The sequence below is a fragment of a genome, unplaced genomic scaffold (assembly GCF_019419815.1).
Source record: "Pyrus x bretschneideri cultivar Hongxiangsu unplaced genomic scaffold, Pyrus_bretschneideri_v1 Contig70, whole genome shotgun sequence".
NCBI classification, from domain to species: domain Eukaryota; kingdom Viridiplantae; phylum Streptophyta; class Magnoliopsida; order Rosales; family Rosaceae; genus Pyrus; species Pyrus x bretschneideri.
Genome location: NW_025999810.1, coordinates 62,654 through 68,599, shown reverse-complemented (window position 1 = coordinate 68,599; position 5,946 = coordinate 62,654). Strand labels below are relative to the sequence as shown.

Sequence of the window (5,946 nt, the reverse complement as noted above, 5' to 3'; positions counted from 1 at the left end):
AACGGGGTCATGTACAAGAGTCTCCAGTGAAACCCTAGCTAACTTCATCACTCTCTCTCTCTCTCTCTCTCTCTCTCTCTCTCCCGGTTCCCCTCTATTATTCTATGCTTTCATTTGATCTATTAAAGATAAGATAACAGAACTAGCAGCTTCAACAGATATCACAATATCAATGACTAGTTGTATAATTTATAAATTTTGGAAGCAAAATGGAAAGCGCTACAGAAGGTGATAAATGAATACTTGGACAAAATATAAAACTTGGCTCGATGATGATCAACCAAAAGAGGCTTATTTGTTGCTTCTTACCATGTTCATTGGCCAACCCTAATAGATTACTAGTAATATTTAGTCAACTTATTGTGTGTATGTTTCGATCAAGAAACAATTGTGTGTGTTTGAGAAACCATGACATGGATGCCAAGGGGTTTCGAATAGACCCATGTTGTAATAAATACACACCATACATAAACCTAAGTCCACATATTGTAGTAATGATTGCATACCTGTTATAATGTACACTACTGCATAAAACAGTTTTGGCAATGAAACAGAAATCGTCGCATAAAGCGAAATTTGGCTGCGTAAAATGATAAACAACGAAAAATCTGTTGTGCTGTGTTTGTCGTGCAAGGCTCATAAAGAAAGGTATTGCATGACGAATAAAAAAAAGACGTCACGCAAAGTTTTTTGTGCAACAAAAACTAAGTTTGTCTCATAAAATGTATAGGGACGAAGTCCAATCGTCGCACATACCTATAGGCACGATGAAATAGAACTCGTCGCATGAAGTTTAAGGGGATAAAGATGTTCGTGGCACAAGAAAGAGTGACAAATAACTCATTCGTCGCGTATAGTTTTATGGGATGAAGCTCTCCTTACTGCAAGATTGTACTCTGTCATTGCGTTTGTTAATAGGATGACGAATTATTTCGTCGTGCAAGCCATTGTTATTTTTTTTTTTTTTAATTATTTATAAACTGAATTTTAAACAAAATAATTTTGTTTGGTTAATTGAATTAGGAACAGTAATTGATAAAGAAGAATATTAATTAAAAATAAATATAAAAAAGAATGTACAAGCTGGGAAAAATTTTAAAAGTACAAATGTTTAATTAAAAAAAAAAGTACAATAAAAAGTCATTAGAGTCAGCTTCGGTAGTCGGCTGTGTTAGGTTGGAGGCTTGGGAGGTCGAAGGTGTGGTAGGAGAAGGTGTACTGGCGGGGATGTTGAAGCCTCTCCGCTACTTGCTTCGTCAATGATGCGATATGTACCAAGGTGGAGGTGGAAGATGAGGCTCCTATCTCACGATGGCAGGCATTTCCCATGCCTCGATACACCTTCCCCTGCTTAGGACCGAGTTTCTGGTCGAGGGTGTCCGTCATGATACAAAGACAAGCATCTTGGGAGGGGGGAGGCAACTCCTCCATCGGGGTGTCAGGGGGAATCTATGAAGCCACTTCCTCAAGGACAACCGGACTCCTCTCGACCATAGTAGCCTATAATTATAAAGCAAGTTAATTAATATTTATTTAACATTTATTTAAAATGAATAAGAATTATAAATTTAAAAATTACAAAGACTTACATGGAGATCCTCCGTCAACACATCGCTAGGCCACACATACACCTCCTTGAATGTGTCAATCTCAGAAAACTTCGACCTCGTCTGCATTAAAAATTAATAAAGACATGAGTTATTAGTCGTGTAATTTAGAGTAAAAGTAATATTATTTTTTTTTTCTTTAAACGTGGTTACCTGACGTCACTCCTTTATTCTATATGAGAAGCGTCAGGAGCCGAAGTGGTGGAGAAGCTTCTTCTTCAACCTATTTATTGTGTTGGCCTTGGCTAGGGGCACCCATGTGCTAGAGCGACAACCGAATCGTCGAATTTCTAGAAATACTTGTGGAGGTCACTCTTCCACTGAGTGAACCGTCCAATGAAAAGTTTGTGGATGTATTTGGTTTGATTGGTATCAAGGTCCTCGAGCTCATAGTGATGCTATAAATAAGATAAAAATTAATCAAAGTTAACCGTTATTAATTTTCACAATTTACTTAAAAAATAATGAAAAAAAAAAAACTTTGCTAACCGATAGCTCATGAAGAACGATGTCCTTGGTCTCCTGTGGAACAAGTCTCCAAGACTCCCATTGCATGGGGCAGTGGTGACGCACAACAGAGCCAATATCCTGGATCAAACAATTGTGCTGCTCCTTTGTTGATGCCGCCTGATATCGAGCATCCCACGTAATCTTTATATGCTCCTGGGTAGTGCGGGTGAGCTGTGAGGTGCCCATGAGTCTGCATGGGCCCCTAGTGTTTTTACGAGCTGCAAAATTGAAATAAGCTAGTGTAAAAACAAATTAAATAATCTATGAAAAATCGACAAAACTTCCCCTAAAAATACAACATTTCCCAAAACCTACAAACAAATATACAAGACAACGAACACAAGTACCCAACAATTCATACATAAGGGAACCGAATAATAGTATATTAAATTTATTAAATTAGAAATTTTCACAAAAACATGTATTATCTGTGTCGGTTCCATCTCCATCTGCAATAGAATCCAATGCAGACTCCTCTTCCTCGTCGGTAATCTGGGCTTGTCGATGAGTCCGTTGGGTGCTCAGTAATGGATGAGTCACCAAAGAAGTAGATGACTTAGGCATTGCAAACATCGAGGCCTAGGGTAGAGGTAAGACAACCCTCGACGTTGGGGCTAGTGCTGGTGGAGTGATGGCAATTGTACTCGTTGGTGGTGGAGGTGTCAACGGGGACATACTCACTGACCTACGCTGCCTAATTAACTGCGACATCTACAAAATCAAATTGAGTGACAAACATTTAAAACTATGTTATTAATACCCATTTATATAATCAATACAAAGTCCTATAATTTAAAAAGTAAAAATTGGACCCTATAATTATACATAACACAAAATTTATGAAATTGTAAAAGCAACCCTAAAAATTAAAAAAGTAAAACAAAAAATTTTAAATTTATACCTATAACCTAAATATTAATCCTAAATTTATAAAATTAAATCAAAATTGTAAACCTAGGATTTAGATATTAACAAATTTAACTAATTTAACAATTTAATCCCAACAAGTAATACGTCATCTAAATCCTTTTTTATTTTAACCCTATATTAATAATATTACACCTATAACTAAAATTTTAATCTTAAAATTAAAAAATTAAACTAAAATCCTAAACCTATGATTTTAAAGTTAACAAATGAACATCGTAAACTAACCCTCACCTCACGGCACCTCCACCCCAACCTAACCCTCACACCCCACCACCCATCTTTGACGCCCACCCCAAGCCCTATTCCCCAAATTGCCAAATTCCTAAATTCCCTATTTCTAAAATCCGTAAATACCCAAACTGGCAAAATCCCTAAATCCCTAACCCCTAATGCCTAATACCCTAATACGTAATCAATCCACAAATACCATACAACTAAAATAATTAACAAATGAAGAAAACAAATGAAATTTACCTCAAAGTTGAGAAAGAGAGATAAAGTTTATGGGAGAGAGGTTACCAGGAGCGAGAGAGTTACAGGGATAGAGAGCTTGAGGGAGAGAGAGTTGCAGAGAGAGAAAGAGTTGTAGGGAGAGAGAGTTCGAGGGAGAGAGAATTCAAGTGAGAGAGATAAGTTTTGGAAAATGAGAGAAAGAAAGGCTATCTGGAACTAATAATGCGAATGACTTTACCTTTAATGAAATTAAAAATTAAAAAAAAGGCCCAATTTTTGGCTAATTTTGAGAACAATGCGCAATGAAAAGAAACTAATTTGACACCCATAACAACAAAGAGTGACGAATCTAGCACATTTCGTCATGCAATAGTTCATGAACATTTAAAAAAATAAAAAAAAATAAAAAAAAAAGCGCCTACATTTTAATTTGGGAAATTTTGAAGGACCTTTAGGGACGAATTATTGACACACCCCAACCCGAATTGTCCACTAGAACTCCGAATCGAGTTGTGCTGGTCGACACCTGAAAGGTGACGAAGCCATAAATATGTGATAATGTGTAAACTATGAATAAATTTAAATCTAAAAGTGCCTCAATATACGAGTACACAGTGAGCGGGTATGGACCCATTCACACGTGATACAAAGCATAAGTAAAGTATAGCAAGGTAAGATAATGATTATACCCTCATAAGAAGCCACCTGTATGATGCGAACTAAGTAAGCACACAAATTAAAACCCTCTTGTGACAATTGTAGTATATAAATAAGTAGGGATCGTTCTTAACCGGGGATTAGGAGGGATTGCAAAATCACTTGGAAACTGACTCAAAAACGTAAAACAAACGTTAAAAACACTAAACTAGACTCAAAGAATGTAAAACTAAACAATAAAATACTAAAACAAATCAAAGGACTCAAAAAAATACAAAACACTTATAAACACAAACTAAGACACTTTCTAACTAAATTAGACACTAAGGTAAAGGGGGATTGAGATTTTGAGGAAAATAAATTAAATGCACAAATTGTAATTTAAATGCAGAATTTAAATATGAATGTGATGAAATATGGAATGAATGCTAGCTAGAAGGTTCTTCTCCACACATGTCACACTTGCATACACTTTGATTTTCAGTTGGTCTTTCGATGAATTATGAAACTCAACACCCCGGGTTAATTAGGTCCGCTTAAATTAACCGTCAAGTTTTCCTTAAGTTAGTGAATTGGATGGGTTAGTGCAACGCAATTCAAAACATTCTCCAAAAGTCCTTTACGTGAAAAGCACAATAAAGATACAATCAAAGATCATTAAGCATCATGAAAACTATAAGTGTCGACGAGGCATTCGTTACTATGATGAGCATGAAACTAGTGCCAAGAATTCATTTAACGCGATTGTTTATAAGCAACCTCCACTACTTGTGAATATAAATTCATAACTATTAGGTGAAACTCACTTATATTCTAGCGTCATATTCATGCATGAAAATTAAGCGTGCACTCTCAATAAACATACATAAATAAGTTATCGATCAAGCAGTTAAACAAATTGAATTCACCAATCATGAAATTCCAACCAAAAGTAATCAATTCATATTGCAAGCATAAACATGGTTTCGAATCACCCCCTAGCTAACTAGGGGGATTTAGCCTCTCATATTCACAACAAGAAAAATAAAATTGAATTTAAACATAAAGAACAAAGGAACGATTACACCTAGAACGCCCAACGAATCCACTTGAATTTCTGCGCGTCTAAGTCCTCTTTCCTCTTCTCCTTGCTGCGACAGTGAGGTTAAATGGTGTTTTTGGTTGATTTTCTGGTTTAGGGATGGATTTATGGTGGCTGGAAGGGTGGAGAAAAGGCACGGCAATGGTAGTGGAATGGTGCGGCTGATTATGAATGAAATGGGAGAATTATGGCTGCGGCAAATTTTGGAATAATGGGAGAATGGTTGCGGCTGCTGGATGAAAGGCACGGGACTGCAGTAGGGTAGGAATTAGTCACGGCTTAAGGGGAAGAAATATGGGATATTGTTGCGGCTGCTTGTATGAATAATTATGGGATATGGTGCACGGGTTAGGGTGGAAATAATGGGCAAAAATGCGGCTGTCAAGGGGAGTCACGGCTGGTTGATATTTTATGGGATGGTGGCTCGGTTTTGGGGGGCTGCTGGAATGATTTATGCGGCTAAAAGACAAAAAGAATGGTGTGTAGGTGCGGCTTTTTGGAGAGAATGGGAAGATGATTTTAGGGTGAATGGATGCCACGGCCTGAATGAAATTAGGTTAGAAAAATAGAATGGTGGCTGAATAAAACAAATGCATGAAAAATGGGAATTGCGGCTAGGTGGAAATTATGTGTAGGGTTTCAGAAAACTAACCCTAGCTTATTTAAAATTAAATCAAAGGCTTACGAAAATAGGAAATTAAAACATAA

The 5,946-nt window shown here is 36.7% G+C and overlaps 1 long non-coding RNA gene across 2 annotated transcripts; it reads right to left on the bottom strand.

Moving 5' to 3' along the window:
- Positions 1 to 1,045: 1,045 nt before the first annotated feature.
- LOC125472662 lies at positions 1,046 to 3,954 on the bottom strand. Of its 2 annotated transcripts, none has more exons than XR_007254583.1 (5): positions 3,522 to 3,954; positions 2,097 to 2,828; positions 1,761 to 2,005; positions 1,590 to 1,670; positions 1,046 to 1,500 (listed from the first exon to the last, which is right to left on the bottom strand). It is a non-coding gene; the product is annotated as an uncharacterized LOC125472662 (long non-coding RNA). The 2 variants fall into 2 exon arrangements; XR_007254584.1 differs by having other exon boundaries at positions 3,567 to 3,625.
- Positions 3,955 to 5,946: the final 1,992 nt, after the last annotated feature.